This window comes from Pteropus medius, unplaced genomic scaffold (assembly GCF_902729225.1).
Source record: "Pteropus medius unplaced genomic scaffold, Ma_sr-lr_union100, whole genome shotgun sequence".
Lineage (NCBI taxonomy): Eukaryota > Metazoa > Chordata > Mammalia > Chiroptera > Pteropodidae > Pteropus > Pteropus medius.
In genome coordinates, this window is record NW_024349800.1 from 65,746,011 (window position 1) to 65,758,767 (window position 12,757).

The following is a 12,757-nucleotide window of genomic DNA, read 5'->3' on the forward strand; positions in this document are numbered from 1 at the left end:
AAACAAAACGAGACAAAAAGCAAAGCACAAAAACAAAGCTTTTAAGTTAAGTGCTGGGGGATTGACTCTTCCAGGCAAAATGGGGAATGGCTATTGTCTAATTGAGAAAACCCAGGGTTTGCTAGTCCAGTGTGGGATTAGTCTCAGAGAGAAGTGACCCATCCATGGTTTTTGCTTGGTCTCTGTACCCAGATTCTGAGTCTGCAAGATGTGGTGTACCTAGAGGATAATAATGTTAGCAGAATTTACTGAGTCCTTCTTTATGTGAGCCACCGATATTGAGTGTGGACATGTTACCTCATTTAATTCTCCAGACACTACCCTGACGTATCACCCATTTTGCAGATGGAGACACTGAGGTCTTAGAGAGGTGCGGTGTTTGTTCATAATCTTGTTAGTCAGGGCCAGAACTGGGATTCAAAACAGGCAATCCCAGAACAGAGTGCACTACTCTCTGCTAGTCTGCTTCCCAGGGATCAAGGGCTTATGCTACGGGAAGGAATATGTAATTTTTTAAATCTTGGTCCTTGAGTATTGCAAATAAATACCAATGGCAATGCCTCTGGGAGGGGCTTTCTAATTTGTTCAAAGTGATTGAAAGGATCTATAGGACTCAACCAAATAGCCTATTTGTTTTCTCAACTGTCCCTGAGTGGGACAGGTAGCCCAAGACATGGTACTAGCTTGTCTGCTATCTGTCTCTGCCGAAATCCCTCTTTGTTCTTGATGAATAAACAGCCTCAAGAGGGGTTACTCTAATCGGTACAGTGTCCACCCTTCCCCCTCCACATAGTCTAACTGTGAGTAGATTTGGGAGGAAAATTCTTGTTTGGCTGAAGTAGGAGGAATCATAAAAACACACTGGGCTTTACAAATGTAAATATCTTTACAGTTAGATGCTTGAGGACGATGGATAGATGCCAGAGGAAGCCTGGATGTGAGAATCTGGCAGACAGAGATGGATGTGAAGAAACACGGGGAGTGAGAGAAAAGCAAAAGGCAAAAAGCCACATATGTGGGTGGAGAGAGAAGCTTTAAGGTGGCCAGGAGACTTTGAGGCAGCAGGGGCTGGGCCACGATAAATTCAGAAGAAAGGGAAAGGTGAGCCCACCTATTTCCTGTGCATAGGCGGTGAGGGGAACATGGGCCATGGGGCAACATACGGGCTAAGGTGTGTCTACTATAGAAAGACACTTGTTTCCTTTGTGCCCCAGGCCGACTGAAGAGGAAGAAGACTCATAGAGGTAAAATGATGATTCTCAAAGTGTGGTTCCTAGACCAGCACCGTCATCATCACTTGTTAGAAGTGCAAATTTCAAGGCCTACATCTGACCTTCTGAATCAGAAACTGTCATCTAATCCATCATTGTTTGTTTTAACAAACCCTTCAGGTGATTTTGATGCACACAAAAATTTAAGAATCACTGGTGTAGAGAGATTGGGAGAATGAAGAAGTGAAATCAAGAGGGTGTGGAAATTTTGAGTCATGTTCAAGTATTGGGCAGAGAGGTAAAGGAGACAAAGAAAAACAGTTTTGTTCTAGTGGTAAAAGGGGACAATGATGGGGATCATGGACGTTCATCAGTCATTCCTAGAACAAGATGAGGCATGGAGGAGAGAATAGCAGGCTAGCAAAGTCTGGCTCACGGGCCAAGCCAGAAACAAAACAGCCTGTTAAAAGGTCAATGAATTGTCTTAATGGTGTCAGAGCTCTAACTGTCCCCTCCAGAAATTGTACTGTAAGTTTCCGTCGACTCGCAGAAGAGCATGTGTGCATGAAGGAGACATTAGCAGAAGTGGTGCTGCAGAGAATTAGGCTACCAGTGGACTTGAGGAGTAGTCTCCACTCCCATTTCCTTGTTGCTATGGTAGAAATTCAACCAATGGCTAACATGCCCAGAGATCCTTTTGTTTGGATGTTGCCCTTTTCCACTTTGCTCCCCAAGGGATGCTCTGAGCCACCCTTTCTTAGATGGTGAGCTCTGAAGAATCAGGGTCTGGGTGACCATAGTTACTGTGTGCAGAGTGCTGCTGTGCTATTCAGCACAGGGCCCAGGCTTTGGGTTGGTGTTGACAAGAGCAGGAAAAACCTGCCCAGGGGACAGAGGTGGCAAGATGGCCTCAGCCTTCCAGGTTTCTGTTTTTATGTAACCAGTTGATATGACTGATTTTTTATTTTATTCTTTATTTTATTGCTTTGTCTATTCTTAATATTGGAATAAGATGGATGTTCTGACAGCCAAAGACATTTGTCTCTGAACCCTGACATTTTGGTTGCTTTACTTAAGACTGATGCTTTGATTATCTGAACAAACGGGGCTCCTCGAACATCCCAGACCTCAGCAGCAGAAGAGAAGGGACCAGTCTTCAGGTATCCCACTTATACTCATTTCTACAAAATCCTTATAATGTTCCAGGGAAAGTTTTGCTTGGGTGAATAACCATTACTGCGCTTACAGTTTTGAAAATGTTCATTTTGGGCCTTTTTGATATAGATTTAAATCTGCTCTGAAGATTGCACTTTAAGAAAAGGCATTTTTTGTTGACCTTCCATTTGGATTAGCTGGCAGACCACCTGGAGGCCTCTTAAGGACCACACTTGGAGACCCACTGTTAGCAGATAGCATGTGTGGAGGGAAATGGCTGCTGCTCCTGTTAATAGAACAGGAGGAACTAGCTAATGAATTTGAGGAGGAAAAAAAAAAACCCAACACCCAGTTGAAAGCAATATCCATTAGTGTAGCACACTCAACACAACCATGAATTATTGTGTTGATTGGAGGAGACAAGCCATAAATTTCTCTTATTAAAGTTCTTGACTCACAATATCAGGCAGAGACTAATGACTTAAAAATAATATGTGCAAATGTCATCGGAATACAGATGACGGGGGTAGTGGCCCCAGCAGGGGAAATTGTCTGATGTCTTGGACAAAGCAGAGAATTCATTTAGGGATTGGGGCAGATGCATAGCAGTGTGTGCACAATGGAAAGGTTTTCTTTTAATCAAAGGGAGGTACTCCAGAGACATTCTTAGGGACTGTATTTCCTCTGTGAGGCAGTTTTGAGATTAATGTTAAAGCATCAGGAAAGGAAACTCAAGGAGACACTCAGTAGAGTGTTCTGGTTCCCATCTGCTCTTAGGATCACCTGTAGGAAGGATTCCAAGCCGGTAAACCCAGGGAGGAAGGCAGTGAGCACACTAGACACATGCTGGGTCCCAGCTGCCTTCCTTTACTCCTTCTGGAGAAGATCTCCATCTCTCTCTCCATCTCCATCCCCTCTGTGGCCTCTTCATCTACTTTGGAAACCTTTGACCAGGCTCTGGAGCTTGTCTTCTCTGCTTCCCTCTTTCGACTATTTTTTTCTTCTCTATGAGTAAGTTCGCTTATCAAATCATCTATCATTTATCATTTAGGCATCCTTTAAACCCCACCTGCTCTACTTTTCTGTATTATCAGATGAGAGATGTCACTGCCAAACCTGTCCTAACATGAAATCCTGCATCTCCCTCCTTCTTACTCACCCTCCAGTCAACCCACCAAGACACTTATCCCCCATGGAAACCAACTTAACCACAGAGTCCTATTATTTGTGTATTTGTATAAAGAAGTATTTACTACAGAATAGCTTCTCCATATCCTTCCTCCCAGCATGGGCTTTATTTCTCAAATAGGAATTCTCACCTCTGTGTTTTTTGACTCACTGTACTCCTTGCTCTGTTCCACCTTTGTTCCAGCATCTTAGTCACTCACAAACTAGTGACTCAGGGAGGGCCGTTAGGCAATCTATAATTAAGTGAGGGTGTGGGGGCATCCCTTGTACTCTCTGCAAAAGAAAGGAGTGAACCCAATTTGTAGGGATTTGGGGCCCATGTTGGAGAAAACCAAGCCTCTGATGAGGCCCAAGCTCTTATTTCTAAGCAGCACAGCTACCTGGAAAGCTGCCTCTCTGGGCATTGGCCTCTTAGATGATTGGGCCTGGCTATCTGAATTCCAATCTTGCCTCCTTAGCTACCTCATCCTGCAACCCCATGATATCCTACACAGGACGGTATCAAGTTTGCTTTGGAGGAAAGTCATCAAATGTTATGTGATCACCAGTAATTTATATGAAAATCATACCCAAGTGTATACGTAGCTAAACTTGCTACAGGTGCCGCAGTGCCTGGAGGATTAGGCAAGGATTTTGCTTCAGTCCTGCACCATTCTTCATGGAAATGGAGCCCTGACTTGGATCCTGACAGGAGAGGGTATATTCCTCTCTCCTTTTCACCCTGTATGCCCTGGTACTCTGAGGCCTTTTGCAGGAGAATGGAACATCTAGAAACAGTCCTGGGAGGTTCTGGGAGATCATTTTTCTCATTTTCTTCTCCCCCCACCCCCCTCCCCACTTTTTTATTTTTTATTAACAAAGATGAAAGTAAATGTGAACTCGAAACAATAAGGCATGGAAAATCACAGAAATAACTTAATTAAGTTTTTAAAGATTTCCATGCTTGAATAAATTAGCCTTCCTGCAAATGTCACAACATTCAGAAAAAAAAAATTGTAATCAATGGAGCACAATGCTTCCCTGCTCTGTATTTAAACGAAAGCTCCATTGGTGCGTTTCCTCTACCCCTGCTCCTCCCCTGCAGCTGCTGCTCTCCAGCCCCCTGACTTCAGGCAAGGGCACCAGACTCTCAGATCAGCATATTCTGGCTGCTGCTGGGAAGGAGTTGAGAATTGCCGGTGGGGCAGGAGGTGGGAGGGAGGAAGATTTTTCTTGGCTAGAGTGAGAGATTGTTGTGGTTCTGGCTTTCCTTTGAAAGGTAGCCAACTCTAATCTCTCTGAGGGTTGGGAGTCTCCTAGTCTTCAGCAAAAGCCAGGCATAGAGAGATCCTTCCTTCAGAGCCAGGAGGACTCAGACCCAACTCTACAGGGTTGAGGGGGTACAGGCTATTCCCCTGCCACCCCTTCCCATGCTTCCCCCACTCCCAGTCCTTCCCTCATAGCCGGGGCTGCCAGAGACTAGAAGGAGATCACAGGGAGGCAGGGCAAGAGAAAGAGAACGGAGGGGCAAGTGGAGGGCCCAGGTGCCATGCCTGCAGCCACATGGACAGATTTCCATCGCCATCAAGACCGAGGGCAAATTACAAGGGTAATGAGTACAAGCCTCTGTGCTTCTGCTGCCTGGACTTGAGCAGTGAGTGATGTCATGCTGGCTGCTCGGCCCTGCTATAATGTAGCTGTCAGGGCCCCATGGGGAAAACTTGGGGAGAAATACGAGAAGCCTAAAAAGCAGCAAAAGGCCCAGTCAAATGAAGGGAAATGGAATTACAGTAATGCTGAAAGCAGGCACACTGGAGAATTAAAACACTTTGTTTTGGAACCAGATTGTACTCAACTTGGGTTATTAAATTATTTATTGTTTGCAGCTCCAGTAATGGGACAGAGTAATGGGGGAAGCAATCAGCCAGGGTAGAAATTGTTTTAATTATCAAGCACATTTGGGGGCCACCCTGGATCTAGTCTGGTGCTCCCTGAGCATGGGGCTGAGTGAGGTAGAAATGGGACATTTAGTGCTTAATTAGATTAATCAGATCCATTCACTGTAATAACCCTGAGATGGCTGTGTGATGATCCTTCAGACTTACCATGGGGGATGTCAGCCCATTTCCCAAGGACATTCCATGATACCAAACAGTTCTGCTTTTATGAGAGTCGGTGTGCACATTGATAGATAGCTACCTCAAATGATGCAGTAACTCACATCTTGCCAGCACCACTGGATTTGGAGTGAGGATGGTGACAGGCCTACCAGAAAGGGTGGATAGAGTCAAAGAAATGGAAGACTTCCTCCATCTATCTGGGCCACACTTTACCTTTTGGGAGTTTGGGAGTTTGGAAAGGTGGGGTAATGATGATAATGAAATGATTTCTGACAGTTGCTACGTATCAAGCATTGTAATAAGCATTTTACATGTATTCTTTTGTTTGATCTTCATAATAACCTTTCTCAATAGGGTAATTATTGCATCATGGTTTGTCCAGATAATTTTGATTGTGCCTGTTGTCTCATGTAATTGTTAAAGGTACTCTTCCATCCTCAGTAGAGTGCTTATTTGGACCATTTTGTAGATGAGGAATTGAGGCTTAGAGCTTTGCCTAAGCCCTCCTAGCTGGTAAGTGGCAGGTGTGGTTTTACACTGGTTCTGTCTGGAGTCTGATGTGCTATATACTGTTTCACTTTGTGCTGAATACTGCTTCTGGGCTGGTGGAGAAGGGGAGAAGCAGGGAAATGAAGTGGAAAGAGAGATTTCTGTGGTTCCAGAGCTCCTCTGATAGCTAGCAAATTTGAATCTTTCTTTAGAGGCTGATGGGCTCCTACTCGGAATTTAGGGGAATCCAGCTTGAGGAAGCAATTAAAAAAAATGCCTGGTTAACTCAGAGCAGTTGATGAAGAAAAGCTGCCCTCCTAACATCAAGCTTCAGGGTAGGCTTGTTCTCAACACAGGCACCCAAAGAACCCAGGTCAGCATAGTTCTTTGCCATGAGGTGACTCATGAATGGCTCTTCTTAAAATTCAGTTGTCAGGGGCAAAGAGCCAGGAATATGGGTCACTGTGTCCAGTCCTTGGCCTCTGATTTGAAGCCATGAAAAATGACAATAATAAAATCATCCTCCTGTTGGCTGGATACCCTGCCTGTAACATACAAAGTCTCATCCCATTTGTTGAGGAAAAAGATTGGTGAGCCTGGCAACTGTTTGTCAAGGGACTGCAAAAGTCGGCACCTGAGAAATGCAAATTGTTGTTATTATCATGCACTCTGTTAATGTAAAGGGCCAGCCTGGAATATTTGCTTCTTTAATTAAAGCTAGTCTTTCTTCTCCTGCAAATTTGGGGACTCTCCTGTTATTAATGACCTTTTTGGATCCATGCCTAGGACTTAAGAGATATTGTCTTTGGATCCAGGTAATGAGGCTGCTACTGATCCTGAACAAATGGGGGAAGTTATTTAATAATTACTCTGCACTGTCTGTGGGTGACCTTTCATTTGTCGAAATGAAATGTATCTGTTTATCATCACCCCCATGTAAAGATTTTGATTTTTTGAGATTAGTTCTCCTGAATTGAATGCATTTTGCTCTATACCTTTTAAGAAAAGTTTGCTGTTTAAAGATACCATATTCTATAGCACGTGAGGAGGCTGCAATTGAAATGATAGAAGTGGAGACCATTCAGACAGGCGAGAAACACAAGTTCTTTTTAGTCTGAGACTGATGATCAGCTCCCAGGGCTGAAGGGCTTACGTGCTGGTGAGGTAGGTCAGTGGCAAAACTTTGAGAGCTGAAGTTTGAGAGGAAATAAGAAGCAGATTCCCATGCAAACTACTGAGAGGATGGTGGATGATCTTTTCTCTTATATTTATAGTGTAAAAGTTCTAACACCCAATTCCGATGTGTGTGTGGTGGTGGGAAGTGGCTGTTTCCCCATACCATGAAGCAATTAACTAAGTTCTGATGCTGTCTACCTGGGGATAGCATCAGATTCCACAGGTTAAGAGTTCAGTCCTATAAGAATACCTCCCTATCCCCACTTCAGACACAAGTTTTAAGTCCAAGTTGTTACTTATGCTTCCAGCTGCGGATTGTAGGTTCCAACGACCTCCTCCTTAGGTTCGATTAATTTGCTAGAGAGGTTCACAGAGGTCAAACATTTTACTTACTAGATTACCCATTTATTATGTATATATAAAATGGTATAACTCAGGAATAGTCAAATGAGAGATATATAGGGCAAAGCATGGGGAAGGGGTGTAAAGCTTCCATGCCCTCTCTGAGAATGTCACTCTTCCTCAAATCTCCACATGTTCACCAGCTTAGAAGTTCTTCAGACCTGTCCTTTTGAGTTTTTATGGAGGCTTTTATTACACAGGCATGATTGATTAAATCATTGGCCATAGGCAACTGAACTCAAGGAGGAGGGGTGAAGGGACTGAAAGTTCCAGCCTTCTAATCACAATGTAGGCAACCAGCCCCATCCTTAGGTGACCCTGGGTCTTTTCAAAAGTAACCTCATTAACATAACAAAAGATACCATTGTTGCTCTCAATACTTAAGAAATTCCAAGGGCTTTAGGAGCTCTGTGCCAGAAATGGAAGACCAAATATATATTTCTTATTATAAATCACAATGTCATACAGTGCAATGTGGGACATGGCCCTGTGTGCCTGGGAGAGATGTGGTGGCTCTCACATGGGAAGGACTGAGTACCATCATGTTGCATGTGCTATGGAGAAGGGAACAGAGCGTCTCAGAGGTCAGGGAGGCTGAGTCCCTCCAGGAAGGAGTCTCCATCCTGCTCAGTTTTAAGGGGCCTCTGGAGAGCTTAGTAAAAAGTCTGGGGTAAGGACTGAGGATGGGGAAGGAAGGAAAGTTGATTTGACCTGTATAGAAAGTCACATACTGTGGAATATGGACAGCATCTTAAAGAGCTTGGGCCAACTCAACATTAAAAACAAATGAACAAACAAATGAACAAAAAAACAAATAATCCAATCAAAAAAAATTTGGCAGAGGACCTAAATAGACATTTCTCCAAAGAAGACATACAGATGGCCAACAGAGACATTAAATGGTGCTCAACATCATAGTCATCAGGGAAATGCAATTAAAATCATAATGAGCTATCACCCACACTTGTCGAAATGGCTGTCATCAAAAAGATAACAAACAACAAGTGTTGGTGAGGATGTGGAGAAAAGAGAATCCTTGTGCATTGTTGGTGGGATTGTAAATTGGTGCAGCCACTATGGAAAAAAAATATGGAGTCCTCAAAAAATTAGAAATGGAACCACCTTATGACTCAACAATTCTACTTCTGAGTATTTATCTGAAGAAAACGAAAACACTACCTCAAAAAAAAAATATGCATTCCTATGTTCATTGGAGCATTATTTACAGTAACCAAGAGATGGAAGCAACCTAAGTGTCTATTGATGGAAAATTAGATTAAAAAAATGTGGGACATACAAACAATATTACTTGGCCATAAAAAAGAATGAAATTTTACCATTTGTGACAACATGGTTTGACCTAGAAGGTATTATATTAAGATAAGTTGGACGAAGACAAGTATCACATGATTTCACTTATATACAGAATCTAAAGATGAAAACACATGAACAAACAAAATGAAACAGAAACTCATAGATACAGAGAACAAAGTGATGGTTGCTAGAGGGGAGTTTGGTGGGGGTATGGGCAGAAAAGGGGAAGGGGATTATGAAGTACAAATGTCCAGTTATAAAATAAGTCATGAGGGTATAAAGTACAGCATAGATAATATAGTCGATAATATTGTAATAACTATGTATGTTGGCAGATGGTTACTAAACTTAATTGTGGTGATCACTTTATATGATATATGAATGTCTGATCACAATGTTGCACACTTGAAACTAATATCATATTATAGGTCAACAATAATTAAAAGTAAAAAATAAAAGAGCTCGGGCTGAGCTCCACACCTTATTTCTGTATTCCTTTAAAAATATCCCTGCAAAATGGCCACTGAGCCCATGCTATACTTCTCCCATGGAGAACTCATCCCTCCTTGATCTCCTAAGGCCTCCACTCCATTTCCAGCCATTTTTGTGATATTCTTTTTTAAAAAAAATGAGATAAAAATATCTGTTCTATAACTTTTGCCCATTTACTGTTGTTCTCATTTCTGGGCATTGGTTTGTATTTGCCCTTTTCCTTGGGACAACCCCTCAGGCTTTGAAACAGTCACGTCCATCCTGCACCTTCTGGTTGAAGTCCATACTTCATTCTATGTTCTTCATAAGCTATGGTTTCAAGTGCCCTCACCACCCTGGTTATCCTCTTTCGATTAAGTCTTGTTTTACACTCCTCAAATATGAAAACTACACACAATAGTCAAGTCTGGTTTTTCCACCACAGAGTAGAGCAGGTCTATCTCCTTTCTTCCAGAAAATATTGTGTTATTAATGCAACCTTAGAGATGGAATTCAAAAAAAGGGGGTGAGTGAGAGTATAGTTGCTAGAAGGCCTCATAATTCCTTCTGAAGAATAGATCTGTAATGAGATCACAGAGAAACATAACATTCCGCAAACCGGTGAGAACTTCACAAGGAGGGAACAGAAGGTTCCTCCATACCAGTGTTTGGACCCCTCCCTTCTTGTTGGATGAGCAGGGAAACCAGAGCTGGAATTTGGCAGGAGAAGATGAATAGAAGAGCAGCTTTGGATATGAGGACACAAGGTGCCACTGATGTGGGAGTTGCTCTGAATCTGCTTATGTTGACCTTGGAACAAAGCAAGTTCTTGAGGAAAAGGCCCTCTGCTTCCTGACCAAGAGACCCTTGTTTACACCCCTAGAATGACCTCCACTCTTATAACATGCATCACACATGTAACCATTTGTTCAACTTCTTACTTTTTCACTAAGCTTTGAGGGCAGAGTCCATACTTGTCTCTTTCGGAATCCTTAATCCACATGCCTACTATGGAGGAGGCACTTGACAAACATATGTTGGGTAAATGAACAAAGAATGAATTCAGTGGATCTCTAATAATGCTTGCCCTGAGATTTCTGTTGTTAGTCTGTTTGGAAGCTGCTGTTCTTGCCTAGTTGCACTTGTCTTTCTTCTTTGGCAGTGAATTCTCCATTGTACAGCCATCTTATGAGATAGGAAAGAATCAAAAACACAAAATGGTTACAGCTAAAGAGGACTTTAGAAATCACCCACAGTTTATTGAAGAGAAAAAGACTTTCTTCCTCCATCCCCACTTCACTAAATTCTCTCACTCCCTTTCTTTCTCTCCATATCCAAGATCTACAAAGCAATTCCCTTATAAACACCCTTACTGTCCTTTTTTCTATCTCCCTCCACTATACTCCACTACAAAACCCCACTTACCTGATTACTTTGAATCTCTGAAGCAGCTTAGCATTGCCGGAGAACATCTTCCTCTCCTTGATCAACTGAATGCCGGGAGACATCCTGACCTCACCCCACACTGATTTCTAGCAGTGTGACTTTTGCAGTCTGTAGGCCCTCACAGGTGCTACTCTATTTCCGTTGCCCATTTTAGAGAGTTATTTTCCTGAGGACATACGTTTGGATGACTTTTCTGCATATCTACCCTTTTGGACTTGGGCTGGAAAGCATCTTAGAGATCAGCTGCTGCTGATTTTTTATCCTTTAATTGGGAAACCTTTCTTTAAGAGAAGTCTTACATAGACCAATTATTTGTACAAGAGATAAAAGTGAAGCTTCCCTTGCTGAAGAGAAGCTGAGGGCCAGGGTCCCTCCACTTGGGCCTTCCATTGCTCCTGAGGCTGCTCCTGTGCCTAGGGCTTCAGCGGAGTTCTTTCGAAACAGCCAATTTAGCCTAAGGAGCTTGCTGTTGAGGTGAGGGGAAGAGGTCCAGAGAGGTGAAATGTCTCACTTGAGATCACCTGATAGACACCCACAACCAGAATGTTTAATTTCTCTGGGTCTCTTTCCACCAGAGCGTGGCATCTCTTGCTCTAACAGTTATGCTTTTTGGCCTCTGTAGCCTGACTCTGGCTCCTTGTGAGCTGTGCCGTGACCACCGTTGCCTCCTATTGGGATCCAGAGTGCCAGTTTCCCTGGCAGACAGACTGGCCATCCTGATGCCACATTCCTGAGCATGCAGGGGCACTGCCATCCCCTCATCTCTATCCTTTCTAGGGATTGAAGCCCAAAGCCTCTTACAAAACTGTCTTCTGAGGGCCCCTCGGCTGTCATGTTTGTAAAACCATTCACAGTCAGGCTTGCCTTTCATTTCCTTAATCTTAAATTGCATCAAAAAGGGAGAGATTAGAGGTAAAACCTCAATAAAAGACTGAACAAAAGTCTGCTCCCACACTGGATTCTCACACCTAGCTTTGCCTTTTTTCCCTTCCTCTTGTCTGACAGACCGAGTGTATGAACCTCTATTTAAAAAAAAAAAAAAAACTTAGATTAAAACACTATTTAGAAAAGGCCCGCAAGTTTGAAGTCACCTCTGGTTCATACATTAAACATCAAATGTACATTAACTGTGAATTATGGTCATGAAAAGTAAATCCTTTAATGCCGTTTTTTGTGTTCCACTGCTGAAGCTTAGCATTAATGGCCTCTTTGCAACCCCATCAATGGGTGGACTTCTTATTTTTCAGCTCTTACAACCACGTAGGCTTCCCTCTCCCTGTGTCTGTAAACATACAGCCATGTGAAAAGATTGTAGGGAAGTTTAAGCTCCGAAGCAGATCTGCCTGGGTGGCATGGGCCGTTTATCCCCAATGGGCAGGTGGCCACACCTGCACAGAGCACCACTCTAGCTCCTTGATGACTCTCTGGGCTCAGTTCAATTCTGTTTGCAACATTAAGTTCTGAGGACTGTACTTGTTAGGGAGGTGTCTAATTGGTGTCTAGATCAAGCTATTGATTAGAAATCCAGGCAACGGAGAAGCAGAGTTGCACATGAAGGCTTTCTCTTCCTGAAGAGAAGGCAGGTTCAGAAGCCAAGTATGGGGAAAACATACCTGTGATGAGTGACCGTCACTGGGTCTCGGTGTGAAAGCCATGCTCTTGTATTTTTGAGTTATCTGACACTTTCTGCAGAACCAGGATGAGTTGAAACAGGCAAAGAGCAGGGGTGACATATGTTCAAAGTGCTTACTCTTATAAGGACCCTTTCCTTTTAAAACTGTAGGAGCTCCTCCACAATGGAGCAAA